The sequence below is a fragment of the Schistocerca americana genome, chromosome 7 (genome assembly GCF_021461395.2).
Source record: "Schistocerca americana isolate TAMUIC-IGC-003095 chromosome 7, iqSchAmer2.1, whole genome shotgun sequence".
Classification (NCBI taxonomy): Eukaryota; Metazoa; Arthropoda; class Insecta; order Orthoptera; family Acrididae; genus Schistocerca; species Schistocerca americana.
The window spans coordinates 502,761,815-502,781,114 of record NC_060125.1 but is presented as its reverse complement, the minus strand read 5'-3'; positions in this window follow the sequence as shown (position 1 = coordinate 502,781,114).

Below are 19,300 nucleotides of genomic sequence, written 5' to 3'. Positions count from 1 at the left end.
CCGTCTATCATGGGTTATTTAGCTGCCTAGGTAGAAGAATTCGTTAACTTCATCCACTTTGTGATCACCAATTATGATAAGTTTTTCGCTTATCTCATTTCTACTACTTCTCGTTACTTTCGTCTTCTTCGGCTGACTCTCAGTCCATATTCTGTACTCATTAGACACTTCATTCCATTCAGCAGATCCTGTAACTCTTCACTTTCACTGAGGATACCAATGTCATCAGCGAATCTTAAAACTGATATCCCCTCACCTTGAATTTTAATCCCATTCTTGAACCTTCCTATTTTTGTCGTTGCTTATTCGATGTATAGATTGAACAGCAGGGGCGAAAAGCTGGTCATCCGTGTCTTACAACCTTTTTAATCCGAGGGCTTCGTTCTTGGTCTTCTACTCTTACTGTTCTTTCTTGGTTTTAGTACACTTTGTATATTACCCGTTTTTCGCTACAGCTTACCCCTATTTCTATTAGGATTCCGAACATCTTGGACAATTTTAAGTTTTCGAACGCTTTTTCCTGGTCTACGGATGCTAGAACATATCTTGATTTTTCTTCAGTCTTACTGCTGTTATTAATCGCAACGTCAGAATTTCATCTGTGGTGCCTTTACCTTTCCTAAAGCCAAACTGATCGTCATCTAACGCATCCTCAATTCTCTTTTCCATTCTTCTATGTATTATTCTTGTGAGCAACTTGGATGCAGAAGTTGTTAAGTTGATAGTACCATAATTCTCGTGAAAGTCGGATCTTGCAATCTCGGAAAATGTGAATGATGTTCTTACGAAAGTTTGATGGTATATCACCAGTCTTACATGTTCTACAGAACAATGATTTTAGAAACTTCGTTGAAATGTTATCTGTCACTTCCGCCTTATTTGATTTTACAGCTTCTAAAGCTCTTCTGAATTCCGATTCTCATACTGAACCCCACATCTCTTCCTTGCCTATGCCTGTTTCTTCTTCTATCACGCCATCGGACAAGTATTCGCCTTCATAGAGGCCCTCAGTGTACTACTTCCGCCTATCCATCTCTCCTCTGCATTTAACACTCTTAATGTTACCGCCCTTGGTTTTAACTTCACCGAAGGTTGTTTCAACTTTTCTATATGTTGAGACTGTCCTTCTGACAATCACTTCTTTTTAAATTTCTTCACGTTTCTCATATAGCCATTTCGTCTTAGCTTCCCTGTACGTTTTATTATTTTATTCCTAAGTGACTTGCTCCTGAATTGACCTGAACATTTTTGTACTTCCTTTTTTCGTCAGTCAGCTGACGTATTTGTTTTGTAACTCATTCTTTTTTTATCGTTACCTTCCTTGCACCTACGTTTTTCCCTCCTACTTCTGTGATTATCCATTTTAGAGATGTCAATTCTTCTTCATCTGAACTGCTTACTGAGCTATTTATTATCGCATTGCCTATAGCCTCCAGAGAACTTCACTATTTAGTACTTAATTCCTTAGTACTTCTGTATCTGCTTCTTTGCGCATTAATTCTTTCTGACTAGTCTACTGTTCAGTGATGTGAGTCTATATCTGCCCCTGGGTACGCCTAACAATCCAGTATCTGATTTTGAAAAAAAAAAAAATGGTTCAAATGGCTCTGAGCACTATGGGACTCAACTGCCGAGGTCATTAGTCCCCTAGAACTTAGAACTAGTTAAACCTAATTAACCTAAGGACATCACAAACATCCATGCCCAAGGCAGGATTCGAACCTGCGACCGTAGCGGTCTTGCGGTTCCAGACTGCAGCGCCTTTAACCGCACGGCCACTTCGGCCGGCCTCTGATTTTGAAACCTCTGCCTGAATGTGGTGTAATCTACTGAAGTCCTTCTGTATCTCCTTTTCCAAGTATAACACCTCTTCTTCTTGAAAAGATTATTCGATATTACTGGCTGCATTTAATTGCAGAACCTATTAGTCTTTTTTCTCTCTCATTCCTACACCACGCCGATATTCTCTGGTAATCCTTTCTTCTACTCCTTCCCCTACAACCACATTCCAGTTCCCCATGACTATTACATTTTGATTTCCCTTTATGTAATGTATTACCCTTTCAATATCTTCATATACTTTCTCTATCTATTCATCTTCAGCTTGCGATGTCGGCAAGTACACCTGAACTATCGCTCTCGGTGTTGGCTTGCTGATGAATCTGATAAGAGCAACACTACCACTGAACTGTTCACTGTAACATTCTCTCTGCCCTACCTTCCGATCCATAAAAAGCCCTACTCCCTCTATACAAGTTTCTGCTACTGTTGATATTACCCTATACTCGTCTGACCAGAAATGCTTGTCTTTTTTCCATTTTGAAACTTCCCCTTAGAAAAATTATACAAGACTGTGCTTAAACTGACACACAATATTTTTTGCGCAACGCAATCTGACTTTCAATAATCCCTACAAATAATGGCCCTGACTAACATTAACCTATACGTTTTACGAATCACTTACCTCACAAAAATCTTCGTTACTCGAACTACTGCAATACAGCGAGCGCCATTACTGCCAGCTAAATAAAAGATTCTAACTACTGAAGTCACTAACTACTGATAGGCATAGTTAGCAAATGAAAGATTTTGGTAGAGAACAAACAATGTATTTACCTTAATAGTGTTCAAAAGTAATAATATATATAGCAGTTCATGACATCCAGTCTTACAAATGTACTGTCTCTGATGGACACACGTCCAGATCATCCGCTCTCTAAACTCCGCCATTTCTCTCCCCACATCCACCACTGCTGACGGCTCACCTCCAACTGCGCAGCGCTACGCGCTGTTAACAGCCAACTGCCCAACGCTACAATGGCGTGTATTAAAACAATGCCAACCAGCCACAGACTGCACACAGCACAGCCAGTGCTTTTCATACAGAGCGCTTCATGGCGTTACCAATATAAAAACCTAAACAGCCTACTTACATAGCCCCCATGCTCCCCACAAAAAAGTTTACAAATTGTTTTGGGCACTGGCCAATACAATATTTGTTAAAATTTTTCATAATTACAATAACAAAGAAATCAAATGCACACACTTATTGGTACAATGTTGGTCAAAAGCTAAAATTTTCTCACAGTCCATAAAGACAGTCCTGATCATTCATCACATTAAAATTGCAGTGTTTTTTTTCAAAGTCTGAGCAGTAAAAGAAAATGCACACGGAAGTAGTGGATTTCCATGCAGTCTTGAACAAGTAGTGTTGTCCTTCCAACGGAAAGAGAGTGCTGACTCTTGACATGTAGACAGGCAATGGGCCACAACAGAGCAAACCCACAGCAGAGTCAGTCAAAGTTTTGAAGAATATTGGTAGGTAGGTCACCACAGAGCAGACCCACTGTATTCCTGGTAGAGATGATGTTATTGGTGGGCTACCAGAGCTGCAGACCCACTGCAGTCCTTGTAGAAATAATGGTATTGGTGAATCATCAAAGGTGTAGACCCACTGTAGTCCTTGTAGAGATGGCTAGCAGCCATCCATTCCGACTGTGCAGGTGCACAATCATCATCGAAGAGTCTTGCGGAGAATATAGCAAGTCCATAAACCACCACTTGTGCACTAACAAAGTTTTTTTTTAATTGTCCTTAGAACCAGCAATGCTGTTAACCAGTCCCTTGCTGAATTATTAACGCATGTGCAAACACTATCAGTCCCTACTTCTCACATATTGTCCATATAATATGATCAACAGAAACATGTGCAGTGAAATGTAACTTACAAGTTACTTAATTTGATGAACTGGTGTCAATTACAATTTTATAACATAAGAATACAGTAACAAAGGCACAAAATACATCATTAAAGAACATAACAATACAGATAACATTTGTAGTAAAACAGGCTTTACGAAAGAATAGAAATAAACATGTACATCAGTGTTACAGGAATTATTATATAAGTACATACTTAAAAGATCAGAATAACTTTTGAAACATCAACTTCACACATGAGCATTAAAACAAAACAGAATAAATAATCCAGAATGAGGATTTGTAGAATACGTTATTGTTTGGTGTACGCGTGTTAAAGCGCGTGACCTTGATTCGGACTTAGTCTCTGGCGCTGTACGTGTCTCACTGTGCGTGACCTTGATTCGGACTTAGAATTTTTCGCTGCCTCAGAGCGTGCCTTATATTTGCTTGACCCGTGTTGCAGGAGAGCTTCTGTAAAGTTTGGAAGGTAGGAGACGAGATACTGGCAGAAGTAGAGCTGTGAGTACCGGGTGTGAGTTGTGCTTCGGTTGCTCAGATGGTAGAGCACTTGCCCACGGAAGGCAAAGGTCCCGAGTTCGAGTCTCGGTCGGGCACACAGTTTTAATCTGCCAGGAACTTTCAGAATAAATAATGTCTAAACATCTTTACAAAGTAAATAACATATTATCAGAAAAATTCTACAACGTAAATCTTATTAGCTAAACACATAAAGACAGGAAAAACACCAATTCACATAGTGTAATAACACAAAAGTACAGGACAGGGTTTGTTTTCAGTGTGACATTTGGTACTGCAGTCCAACCAAAAACTTCATTCCGTAGATCTTTCCTCTTATTTCAACATTTGTTTCCACCAAAAAAAAAAAAAAATCCTATCCAAGCATACTTTCTGTATTCTGTTCACATCCTCTTTCAAAAATAGTTTTTCTCCACTGTACACTACTTTTTTGGCCAAACCATTTTCTTATAGCTTCTCAATGGATTTCTTCCAATTCATAACAACTCGTTCTCTTATATAGCCTATCCCATCTTAAGCTAACTTAAATCTACTGAGCTCAGATATATATACTAAGGGACAAGGCAATGCAGCAGTGCAAAACAATTAACACAAACAGCAATGACAAAAAATGCCGATTTGCAAAGCGAGCGGCAGTATATCTACTGTAAATTAGCAAAGCAAATGCAATATTACAACTAATATAAGGCAATACGCAGCAAACAAGAAAAATAAATCAGTAGTAAAACTGCCTTAACACAAGGTAAATTCAGTAGAACTATGCGTGGCAAACAGCAGCAAAAAAATGCAATTACTTATAACTAAACATGATAAAGCTGAAGTAGAAAAAATATTACAGTAAAGATATGTCTAATACCTATGTCAGATCTTAACACTAGAGTGATGCATCACTGTAACTTACTCTAGCAGACAAGTTACCAAGTCATTGACAAAAATTATGTATGCAATTCCTGTGAAGTGGAAATGTCTTTTTATGCTCCCTCGTTTTTTTGGAAGTAGATCATAAAATTATTATTTACTGGATCTGTAGGCATAAAATATCTATATTAGTACATCTATTAAATTTTATTTTAACCAATTCTGCAATGCAACTAGAAACTAGATATTAAACGAAATCAGCAAATATATACAAAGCAATATGTGAAACGTCATTCACTAGGCAAATGGCGTTTCCAAAGGCAGTAAAAAATCTCTCAACTAGAAAGACAATAGATGTGAAGTTTTTTCTCATCATTTCATCAGGCAATTTAGTAAATATCATAAATTAAGAGGTCCACAGTGTAATCATAAGTTTTCAAGTTTGAGCGTGTCATATTTGCGATGCTTTCTACAAAGAAATGTCAATAGCGAGGATAATGGCCTCTTTTTTTCTCCACTTGTGCATCTGAAAGCCACACACTAAAAGCTTTTTTCCAGGCAACTGTCACGCAGCTGGGTGCTTACAGTGCATTATGTCAAGGTGACCTACCTTCCTTACCGAAATATTTATGACATCAGTTTCCGCTACAGTGACAGTTTGATACAAACAAAATTGCAGAGGTCGAAATATTTGGGTTACAAATCTGTAGAAACAAAATCTTATAAATATAACAGTGTCAAAAAAATTTTCGCCGGCATTGCGATACATTCACGCATTTACACACATTTCATAACTCTTAAAGTACGATTCTTAGTATCCAACATCCTTTTCCACAAATCAGAGTCCTTAACCACTACTCATTAGTCATACACATATAAACATGTAATCACATTCCTCATATAGCAGCAGCTTATTGATCATAAACATACCTCAACAGCATAATACACATTGTCATCATAATAATAACATCATAAAAACTCTGCCAAATCTCAAAAACGTCTTAGCTTTCTGCAATAATTTCAAAACCTAAAAAAACTCTCTGCTCATTTCAATAGTGTCATCTACCTCAATCGTACTTGAAAAATCGTGTTCCCATACCAAATATATCATTCAAAGCTCTCATAGTATCACAATGGTTCCAAAAAAAATATGAATAGTTCACAAAGTACAGACAAAATACAATTTCATAAGTGTGAAGTTATCCAACAGTGTAATTGCGTAAACATGTGTCACTGACGTAGCAAAAAAAATGTTTGTTTCTCTGTTAAATAATCAGATAGCTGTGTAATTCTTTGTTAGAGAAATATGGTACCGATGTGTAAAGTTGTATAAGGAAATACCATATTAGCTAGGGCTCCTTGTGCTTGCCAAACACATGGTACACAAAGTAAGCGTGTACCCCCCTGAGGATTAATGTAATTATACCCTCAGGTGTAACAGATTACAGCAATGGAATGAAATGTATCACAGAAAACTTTCTTTGTAATTCAAAAATCTTTAAAAATAAATGTTTTAAGTACAAAATTAATCACTCAAATACGTGTACTGACGCGCTAAATAGTGCGTCTTGTTGTAAGGTAATCTCTGTCTTTACTTAAGGGTAAAAAATGTGACAAGTGTCGTAATTATCGTCGTCCGTAAGCAAAGTTCTGTGGAAGTCAATGTACTTCCTTCGTAATACACAAAAGCGAAATGCTATGCGTGTAGATATCGTAGTTATTACGTACAGTTCCGTGATCAAGAAAGTACTACACTGTAATGTATTGTTGTGTTACGAAAAAGGCTGTCTCATTGTAGCTATACCACAAAAGTTACTACTAAAACATGTTTTACTTTCCAGAAGAATTCAGAAAAACTGTGCAGATATAAAACAGATACACCGCAAAAGCAACAATGTAAATTGTATCACACATTAGTAGCGTCATGATATAATCGTGTAGCTGTCAAATAAACTAACCACTGCGTCATCTGGTATCTCTCAGAAAGTACTTCAAATTCAGAATGTATTTTCAAGTAAATCAAAATGTTTCATTAAAATCTCATTAACAGTACCAGTATATGTTCTAAGTTTGTAAACCTTATAGTCATTACGTAATCGTGCAACTAACAAGCAAGAATGTATACACACAATAACACTGTGTTGTCTGTTCACTATAACAATGCATTCGTAATTACTGTCTAAATACGTTCCCTAGGTTCTAGACTGGATAGTTTATTTTAAAACATAGTTGCATGTTAACAGTTTCTAAGTGTGACAAACAGTACTAGTAACGTGGAGTGAAAAAATTTATAGCAAAGACTATGTTAAAAAACAGATTATCTCTCAATAAACGGTTTTACATGTGAAATGTGGTGCAATCCTTTACTCTTCCTAGTACGCAGAGTTTCTACTTCAACACAGTTATCATGTTGTATACATTGGTAAGACATGCTAAAATTTTTTTCAAGGTTAGCGTCTATACTATTTTTCTCTGAGCCAGCTGGCGCACGTGGCTGCCTGCGGTGTGAGTCATTGTCTGTCTCTTTGTGGGCGCGCATCGTTATTGGGATTAGGAGGGCTAACTTCTACAAATTCACCTTGCCGAGAGGGTCCTGCTCTGTTTGAATCCCACCAGTTCTGATGTACTTCAGGTCTGTCGTTAAGTCGGTAGTTTACATAGTTTCTTGCTTGTCGGTCACGTGGTGGGGAATTTCTCCCTGAATCGTAACTGCACGCTGGACCATTGCGTCTGACGTTATTCTATCTCCCTTGATAATAATTATTTTGGTTTCCATATTGTCTGTTTCTCTGATTGTCTCTGTGATAGTCCCTGTAATTATTACTACTCTGGCAACGGTTGTCATACGGGTGGTGTCTGTTTTGGTCACGATTTACATTGTAAGAATACCCTTGTCGTGTCCATTTATTATTTCTGTCATCGCAGAATGTGACGGATGTAACCTGTAATTGTTGTGCTCCTGTTTTCGCGTTCCGCGATTGTCAGTGTCACATTCCATCTCTTGTAACAGTCCCTGAAAAGCTTCAATGTCGTCTTTGCAACGTCCTGCCAAAATAATATGTCGTAAATGTTCAGGCAATTTGATTAAGCAAATGCGGATGAGTTCTGAGGGGCTGTAAGGGTTTGAAAGATACTGATTCTTATGTAACATGTCTTCGAAATATTTGACAAGGCTGGAAAATTCAGATTGTTCGAAATGTTCCATCATTATGATGCTATGTTTTACTCGGTCTTGAATAGCTTGAGACCAATATGCTGAGAGGAAGGCATAATAAAATTCTCCTTCACTGTGGCAATCATGAATGACCGATCGCATTCTTACAGCTGGTTCATTCTCTAAGTAGCCACACATAAATTCTAATCTGTGCTCTAATGACCAGTTGGGAGGAAAAAAATGAGAGAATTGATGGAGCCACGTTTGTGGATGAATGTCGTTGCCAGAATTCTTAAATGTTTTGAATTTACATGTAGTAATGAACAGCTTATAGTCAAAATCATCATGTCGGCGAGTCGCATATCGGTCATTGTTACGTCGTGTCGGCGGTTCCATCTCAAAATTCGGTGCACCTTGCCAATTTCTTTCATAATTTCCGAAATGCCCTGTTTTATTATTTTGCGGATTTTCCGTATTTCTAAGTCCCTCTTCCCATGTTGGAGTGTGAGTGTCCTCTGAAATACGTAATTTTTGTATTACTTGCACCAACTGATCTTGTACTTCCCGAATTTCTCTTTTGTGTTGCATATTAATTTGATTCTGATTTTGTTTGAATTTCTTAATTCTTGTTCATACTCTTCTGTGTCAGTGATGGCTACAGGTCTTGTGTCATCCAGATCATCATCTACCTTTGTAGATAAGTTAGTGAACTGATCCGAAAGTTCGGCTACTTTCTCCGATAGTGTACTTATTTCCTCAGTGCGTTTTTCTGAACCAAGTTTCAGAGTGTCCATTTGTGTTGAAATCGTATCTACTGTGTCCTTTAAGTTTTCCTGAGTTTTTGCAAGTTACGTAACTGAATCGGTAGATGCAACTGAATCAATTTTAGCTTGCAAGGTGTCGTGATTTTGATGAACAATAGTTTGCAGTTCCTTTATGGCTGCTTCGTGATTCTGTAATGCATTTTCATGACGCGAAAAAATAGGTTGAAAATGCTCGCAAATTTGTGTTTTTACGTCATTACAGACTTTTTGACATTTAGATTCGATTTTAAGTAACTCACCAGTTAAATCTTCACGTGTTTGTTCAAGCGTGGTACCTAACTTCTGAAGATTTTGTTCCATTGTGTCTAACTTTCGAAGATTTTGTTCCATTGTGTCTAACTTTTGAAGATTTTGTCCCATTTGTTTCTGATTTTGTTCAAGCATTGTGTCTAGCTTTTGTAGCCTTCGTCCCATTTGCTGCATTAACTGTAATAACAATGTACTGGTGTCAGAAACATGTTCCTCACTGCTATTTGGCAGTGCATTTGAACCAGCAATATTCGCATTTTCAAAAGCAGAAAATGTGTCTTGACTTATTTGAGAAAATGGTGAGGACGCAAAACCTGAATCTACAGTATTTGCAAGATTGTGTCCTATCATTTCGGAATCCTGAGGCGAGCTGTTGCCGACCGATCGATCGATAATGCTTCCCTGTTCACTAATTGTTTCACTATCTACACAATAATTTGCCGCTCGCTCCATTTCCGTATGCACAATTACCAAATTACTACTTTGAATGTCTGTTAATTCACTACACAATGGTGCTGATAAGCTACGCTCGTCGTCACTATATTTCTCAGTTTACTTTGGAGCTTAGTGTTACATTTTTCACACTCCATAATTATCACGTATTTCACATGATAACAAGAAAAGCACAATTTGAAGAGCAAATTAAGAAAATACATTAACATAGCTCTGAAAATAATATCTCGTTAATTGCAAGCACAGCTGCGAAATACTTGGTGCAAATATACATGCATGCCACAACTGTTTTACTGGACAATAATGAAAAACTAGAACTACAAAGGAAATTCTCTCTACAATTACACTCTAGCAATAAACAATAGCTACACTAATTACACAAACTACAAGAAAAATCAGAAGATTCCAGTGAGGTATCCAGGCAGGATCGCCATATGCAACTTCCCCTTAGAAAAATTATACAAGACTGTGCTTAAACTGACACACAATATTTTTAGCGCAACGCAATCTGACTTTCAATAATCCCTACAAATAATGGCCCTGACTAACATTAACCTATACCTTTCACAAATCGCTTACCTTAGAAAAATCTTCGTTACTCGAACTACTGCAATACAGCAAGCGCCACTACTGCCAGCTAAATAAAAGATTCTATCTACTGAAGTCACTAACTACTGATAGGCATAGTTAGCAAATGAATGATTTTGATAGAGAACAAACAATGTATTTACCTTAAGGGGCTCCGGAACGCCCTATACTTGCAATGTTAAAATAATGCTTATAAATTACATCTTTCCTCACAAAGTATTTGAGGTAGGAAGTTGAACTTTTTACAGATTATTTATTGGAATATGGGCTACAACTTGACACAGGGATTTTACAAAATTTTAGTTCAGTTATTAAAGATGATTTTTTTCAATTGTAATGAAAATTCACAACATTTTTTTGCAATTTTTTATTTATATATTCAAAAATATACAGTTTCTTGGAAAAAGGCTGTGTTAAATTATGCAGAAGGTACTGTGTAACATTTACTGAAAGTTTGAAACAAATATGTTTGGAAGATCCTTATAAAACATGTAATTAGTAAGAGAAAATAAAAGTTTTGGGAATCGAGCGACAAAGATTGGATTAAGTTTTTAGTGCATTCCAGGTCCATAGGATGGATTATCTTCATCCTCTGCAAACTCCTCCTCCAGCTTCCTCTTGTTCCTCCTCCTGTTTACTCTTGCTTGTATTTCTAGACTCTTTACAGCCCTGTCTGCAGCCCGAAGGCGTTCCTTGTCTAAAGCAAGCATTGCTCGTTGTTGTGTTCGTGGACTTTGCTACCATTTTCTTCAGTTGCAGTTACTGCAACACTGTTCCAAAAGGTGGTCATGTATGAACACTTATCACATTTCAGTTGTATTTCACTAGCAAGTCCTACGTGCTTTATTATGGAGAGTTCCAGACCAACTTCACTACAATGAATACATCTTACACAGTTTGAAAAAATTCCTTTGAGAACCGACATATCAAATATTTCATTCACATCCGATTCGCCCATAAAACATTCATAGTTTTCACTCATTGAACCAAGCTTCTTCTGTGAAGTATTTTCTTTCCCACTTTGACTGCTATGGGCAGGTGTACTTGAGAGGTTAGGTTCGCTCACTTGGTTATCGTCTTTATTGTTTACAGTAATAACACATACCTTTGACTTTCCAACATTTCTCCTTTTCTTAAAAGCCTTCAGAGGATTTCTAATAACTTTACTTTTGCTCATTATTATACTTCAACAAAACAGAGACTCAAGAAACAGAATTAATTACGAATATTTTCGAGATAACGACAGAGTAAATAAACATGAAACAATCGACAATCACACCAGCGATATATATTGAACCATCACAGGTTAGCCACAACACATACTTTATCTCACATCACTAAAATGCACCTGATGAACACGGACGTTAATAATAACACCATTTGACAGCAGTTTAACAGCGCCACAGTGGGTCACGCCCATGTAGAACACATTTCAAAAAAATTTAAAAATAGTTGTAGTCTTCGGAATTGAATAAATTATATATCTATTAAAAGGTAATAGTCTGCAGATTCAGAAAACGCAAAAAACTAAAAATTGAACTTTTCATGATTTTGAGCCTTTCCGGAGCCCCTTAATAGTGTTCAAAAGTCATAATATACACAGCAGTTCATGACATCCAGTCTTACAAATGTACTGTCTCTGATGGACACACGTCCAGATCATCTGCTCTCAGAACTCCGCCATTTCTCTCCCCACATCCACCACTGCTGACGGCTCACCTCCAACTGCGCAACGCTACGCGCTGTTAACAGCCAACTGCCAATGGCGAGTATTACAACAATGCCAACCAGCCACAGACTGCACACAGCACAGCCAGTGATTTTCATACAGAGCACTACTTGGTGTTACCAATATAAAAACCTAAACAGCCTATTTACAATTTCAGTTCTCTGACGCTCGCCGCCCGGGGTGGCCAAGCGGTTCTAGGCGCTGCAGTCTGGAACCGCGCGACCGCTACAGTCGTTTTCTCATCCCACCACTCTGGTTCCCCAGCCAGAATGGAGAAGTGTCATAAAGCCGAACAAAAGCTTCCACACACTGAGGACTACCCTCTGACAGCAATTTCACTCTGACAGCGCATGGCTCCCTAACTGTGGAATGGCCCAGTGCCGTTTCAGTGAACATCTGAGTTCCTGGTACACGCCCAGCCCCACAAATCTGCTGGGGCCTGCAACCCGTGTCCATCGTGTGTGCAATACCCGAACTCTCTCAGAAAAACAAAGAACAATCCACACCAAGTTAAATGTGAAGATGCTAGTCATTGTGTGATGCTAATAGGTTATGCTCGTAAGGAGTAAATGATCTTCAGGTGCACACAGGTGCAAGACGAATCTCCTACACTGCTGCATTGGAATAAAATTTTTTTGTGCAATATATAAATCTGCCTCTTGGGCACTTGGCTTCGGTCTTACCACTTACGTTTTACTGTAAGAAGTGCCGGAGCCCTGTCATGCTCTCTCCCAAAGTCTTTGATACTGGTGGTCACATAATTCTCGAAAGAAATTTTAAAAATGAAATGATTTCTTTTGATGTACATCCTGTACTATTCCAACAGGTGAGCATGACAACACATGTGCCGCGGTATTAGTTTTTCGTGGAACATATTTGATAGTAAGACAAATTCCTGGAATCATAGTATCTATCCCGGTAATCTCTTCTACATCAATTTTGTTGTTAGTCCTGAAGCGGGCGTGTCATTTTTCATAACATGAGTGGGCGTGCAAGCGCCATAACATGAGTGGGCGTGCAGTGCGCTTTGTAGCCGGCCGAAATGGCCGAGCGGTTCTAGGCGCTACAGCCTGGAACCGCGCGACCGCTACGGTCGCAGGTTCGAATCCTGCCTCGGGCATGGATGTGTCTGATGTCCTTAGGTTAGTTAGGTTTAAGTAGGTCTAAGTTCTAGGGGACTGATGATCTCTGAAATTAATTCCCACAGTGCTCAGAGCCATTTGAACCATTTGCACTTCGTACACATGTAATGATTAGCTGTCTGTATGTTACCAAGGTAAATACGTATGAGGAAAATCACGATTTACTGTTTAATTAAACAAACAATGATAAAACAAAATTACGTTATAGGAGGGAAATCAATATTTAATTAAACAATAATAAAATAAACTTTTCATTATATCACTCTGTTGCTGCATAAAAGTGTTACCCCACTATAATGACCCACTCGAAGCATTAAACAGCACAGTGGCACCAGATACCTGACAACCGCTTACTTCATTACTAATTATCTTGTAGATAAGGGCCACGCTGTGGGTTAGTGCTGCTAGCTCAGAATCTGGGTCATCTTCTTGCCCCGATCGCAAATTTTTTCTCATCTACCTCGCTGTTTGTTTTATATTACTGACTAGCACTTGGGTTTATGACAACACAACGTATTACTGTGTTAGCTGAAGCCATAAAGAATGAATGTGTACAGGCTCGCCACTGAGGATTAATAGGAATTCCAGTGCTTTATGTTCTATGACAATTCTCATCTTTCTACCAAAGAAAAAACCTAAACTTCTGAAGCCCCAAGATGATAGCCAGAACCTCCATCTCTGTAACTGGATGGTAAAAGTTGCCCTTCGTTAAAACTTGGCTACCAAATGCAATCGTTTCGTGTACCACTCTCCAATTTTCTTTGTATTGTTGAAAGATCATAATGCTAAATTCAGCGCAGGCACTGTCAATGCCCATACAGAAATCCTGCAATAATCCGGAGTCTCACGATATTGGCGTTCTTATTATTGCTGACTTCAGACATTGGAACTCATGTTCTGTCACAGCTTCGAAAGCCCATGGAGTCATCTTACCTGTGAGTTGGTAGGTGTTGCCAGTGTGTATACATTTACAAATCTTCTATAAATTGATGATTCAAAGGAATCCTCTTGATTGTTTCTTCATGTTATCTAGGTTCGGAGAGTTCCCATCTGCCATGATAATGTGCCCTAGAAATTGTGCTTTAGAAGTCATGAAGCATGGTTTCTCGAAGTTAACTATGACATCGTGTTGTTTGAAAGTTGATATACTTCACTCAGAACTTGATTGTGATCTTCCCAAGATTTTCCGCCATTAGCAGGGCATCCACGTAGCTAGTTAGATACCGTTTGAGAGAATCACTCAATATACTGTCTAAATCGCGCATAAAGGCAGATGACGATATATTCAAGCCACGAGGTAGGCACTGAAATTGGTAACACCTACCAAATGCCACATAATTTCTGCAATTCTGTCTGCCAGAAACTTAATTGTAGGTTGATAGATGAGAAGACAGTGATTATTTGAAAACTTTTCGAAAGTCGGTCAAGTTTTTTTTGCGTCTATCTGCTTCTGGATCTATTATTGTGTTTATCCGCTGTGAGTCTAAGAGAAGACAAACGGAACTGTCGTTCTTCTCAGTCACCTTGAGTGGGCTGTTATTTGTCGATCTGGCAGGTTAGATTACACTATCATCTAACATCCTTGTACCTGTAGGCGAATGGAATGGCGTATGGTGGTAAGAAGAATTTCTTGTGATCTCGCACTCAGAATTGGTATTGAAGTTCTTTGGCAAAAATACTTCCATAGGTTTCAACAAAATGTTCTGTAATTTCTCTCTCAATCTCTATGTAGGATCCTTAGGATCTGTATCTTCTCTTGAATCACGTGATTTATTTCTTTCCTTAGTTCCTTCTCTTTTTGATCGCATTTTTCTTGGTCATACTGTCTGGACCTGCTTTCACCCTCATCTTCACCATTAATATGATTCAGCTTTAAACAGTGGGATGGAATCTACACTTGCCCTTCAAAATGTATACAAACGGCAGATCCCCTCTGCAATACGACCTTTTCTCTTCCAAGGTCCTGTATTGCTTGGTGTTCGTTCAGAAAATTCATGCCAGTGATCAGATCAATTGATAAATTCAGCGCAACCAGAAAGTTTGCTTCTAACGTGTGTCCATGACACACGAATTCTAAACGAGTCTGTAGGTTTACCTCTGTGCATTCGCCTGTTAATGGTCATTTGATTCTTGTCTCCTACGGCAAGAAAGGAAGAATGAATTGATTGTTGGTGTTAATAACGATCATCCTCCTTTACCTCCTCTGCATTACTGCAGATGACGTGTCACTGAGCGCATTTGTTCTGTGCATGCAGTACACGTGAGGCGCCTAGTTGTTTCCACTGCACTGTGTGGAATACGAAGGTTCTGTTCACTAACCTGCTGTCTTCAAGTTGATGTCCCCAGCGCAGGAAACAGCACGCAGGTCGTAAGTTCTGTATCTTGAGGCTGAAACTGACTTTTAGCGAGGTTCTGTTCTGAAATAATGTATCACTTCTTTGGGATGCCACTTGCGTATTTTAATACAGCCAAACGAGAAGACTACATGATGTTAATACAACTCCTTCTGATACGGCAAAGTACATGATCAATCACAATGTTTACGAAAATGTATCTTTACACTATTTGTGGCATGTGTCTGTGTCTCATGGCTACCGGAGTGAAACTTTTAATACTGAATACTGGCAAACACATCTTGCCACAGACAACATGACTGTACGTCTCGACTGCCTAATCCAGAGTGACGAATAGGAACTTAAATAAAAATTGGGAACACATCATACGACAGACAACATGTCTGTTCTTCTCGACTGCCTAATCCAGAGTGACGAACAGCCTGAAACACTTCATGCGCCATACCAAAAAAGGCGTGACCCGAACGCTTCCAAAGTGCTTCGTCTGCAGTTTCCTCAGTCTTTTGTTTTTTATTTAAATTGTTTTTAATAATTCTAAAATGACTGATTGATAGTCAGCTGTTGAGAAATATTTATATTAAAAAGTGAAGTAATTTCAATGAGTAGTTTAATTAATAATAATAACTATACTTTAACGTTTTGGCGCCCTTCCTCCGAACACAGCAGCCAATCACAGAGCAGTAGCATAATGCAGGCGGTGTTTCTCAGGGGAATGGTACCGAATCTAACATCTATTACAGGTACCTCACACCACATTTCATCATCTATATACTTCTTGCATCTCCACTGCTCTGGGAACAGCTTCTTGGAGCCTAATATGATGGCTGACTAAGCCAGAAATATTACACTTCTTAAGCGACAGGGTCGACCAACAACGACTTTCTGTACATCTTTGGTATGCCGTCTCTGATATGGCGGTGATATGGCTGCCGCTGTTCCGAAATGTCCTTCCAATGAACTTCCCCTACCACGACTTGTGTGATGAGATGTAGGTCCTCTCGTGCAGCTTCATCTTTTTCTTCTCGTGAAAACTGTGCTACATCTTCATAGTCCAGCATGTTAATTCCACTCATTCCAGTTACTGTTACAGGCGTATTATGAGCCTTTACCGCATCTAAATTCTGTCAATTATAAGAAGAACTACCATTATGGTACCCCCTTTGGTGGCCGAATCTTTACGATTTCTGCCGGTTGTTGCTCCTATCAGGTTCTTATCAATTGTGACTGTTGTTTACCCTGTGAAAATTGTTCCCGTTGCTTCTCCTCTCTGGTTGCAGTCAGACATGGCTGTGTCCTCTCGGGGACCCATTCCTATAATTTCTTCTGTCATTATTTGTGTGTGATGGTTCATAATAGTTTCCTTCAGAACCTCTTCTCCTGTCCCTCCCATTATGTGCTTCGTACGTGAACTGTAACTCATGGAAAACGCTCTTAAAAGCTTCTACGTTATCTCTCTACTTAACTGAAGGTACCTGTTGGTCGTTTACGCTTTAACTGCTGTGGACAAGTTTACTCGTCATGCTCAGCCACCACCTAGGTGCCCCGGTCTTTGCTGAAGCGCTATTGACGTGTTTACGTGTCACGTGCCACTGGCCTCTCATTTCTGGAGATTAGTTTTGAAACGTCCCCTTAGAACAATTTATACAAGACTGTGCTTAAACTGACATACAATATTTTTAGCGCAACGCAATCTGACTTTCAAAAATCCCTGCAAAAGAATGGCCCTGAGTAACATTAAACTATACCTTTCAGAAATCACTTACCTCACAAAAATCTTCATTACTCGAACTACTGCAGTACAGCGAGCGCCACTACTGTCAGCTAAATACAAGATTCAAACTACGGAAGGCACTAACTACTGATAGGGATAGTTAGCAAATGAAAGATATTAATAGAGAACAAACAATGTATTTACCTTGATAGTCATAATATATATAGCAGTTCATGACAAATTACAAAACTCCGCCATCTCTCTCTCCCCACATCCACCACTGCTGGCGGCTCACCTCCAACTGCGCAACGCTACGCGCTGTTCACATCCAGCTGCCGCTGCCCAACACTACATTGGCAGACAACAATGCAAACTAGACACAGACTGCACACAGCACAGCCAGTGATTTTTATACAGAGGTGGCGTTACCAATAAAAAAACCTAAACAGCCTACTTACAGTTTCTTCTGTAGCTCGGTGAATAAAAAAGGTTTTGAGTACCTTTTTGCGTGCTGTTATTTGCAAAACAACTCATGAGGTATCTTGAACTGTTTATCAAATTTAATGATTGTTATGACTACTTGGTTTGAGATGGGCAGGGATGGAAATGGCCACGTCGCACAGGATAATCAGTAGGATATAAAAATAAGTAACCCAAGAGCGCAATGAGATATCTTTCTGTTCTCAATTTTAAATATAATTTCGGTATCTTATCTACATTTCATATGGTACGGTGTATGAGCTAAAATCAACCACACCCACAGTTCCTCTGGAACTCCTTTAAAATTTTGTGCAACGTTTTACTTAATTTGATGCAGTGCTGTAACTATGACGAGTAATGATAAAAAAATCAGTCCTTTACTAAGCAAAGATATCAGCTTGAAAGACGTGCAAAAATCAAATGCTTCCTCTGAGCAAAGGCAGCAGCATTTGGCGAGCAGTACAACTATAACAAAGCAGGTGCAGCAAGGAATGCAGAGAGCACATCTGAGTAGCAGCGAAAAGGTTAGTGTGTAGCTTCGTACAGAAGAATCTGATTATTTCACTTGCGCTACTCAACAAGAACTGATTCTTCTTAACTCAAAAAGTTTCAATGTGTGTTGATTCCAAATCTCTGCACACCATAATTTCAAGTTTAAGTCGATCCTGGTTGGTTGGTTTGTGAGGGCTGAAGGTACTAGACAATCCCAACCTGCACCTCACGTGACCAGTAGCTGTCGAGGTAATCTTCGCTGAACTCCTTGTATCATGTGCATGTGGCTGCAATACTTCACATTTTCTCGGCAACTGACCTTTCCATGTGTCCAATGGACAAGATGGCGATACAGATCTATCAAACTAACCAATTCAAGCCTTTGGATGTAGTGTATTCCCACCATCCCAATAATTCTGGAAGTTCTTCACTAACATAAAAGTGTTTTTAGTGAATGCCATATCGTCTTTGGCACTCGTTCTCATTCCCATTTTGGATACTCTTTATCTCCTGCCTATGATATGTAACCTCGTGGCTCGGATTGATACAACTTCGTCCTGCATTATTTACATACCTGACGTACGTGTTGCATCGTCTGAGCGGTACACAATTATGCAAATATTCGATCTCCTTGTTGTAGCTCACGGCTTTTGTATAGATCGACCTACCAGGGACTCCACAATGAGTACTGTTTCTGTTATATTTGATCGCAATCCTCCCTTTCTTATTTCCTGCTCCATGTGGTTTAGACGATCGTCGTTCTCTTTGAGTCTTTTTTTTTTTTTACTTGATCTTGCACCTGCTCTGCTGAACCCTTCACTTCTGTAACACCATTATATATTTCTTCTTGCTGTGTATCTATCTTCTCTGATCTTTCCGAGTTCTTCGGTATTTCTCCCCGAGTTTTCTCCACTATCCTCTGTCCCTGTTCTTGCAGTGTAGCTATAATTTTTTCGTTAGGTGTTGCATTGTGGGTTAGCGTTGCCTGTTTCCCGCCTACTGGCGTCAATTTCTTGGCTCTGTTCGA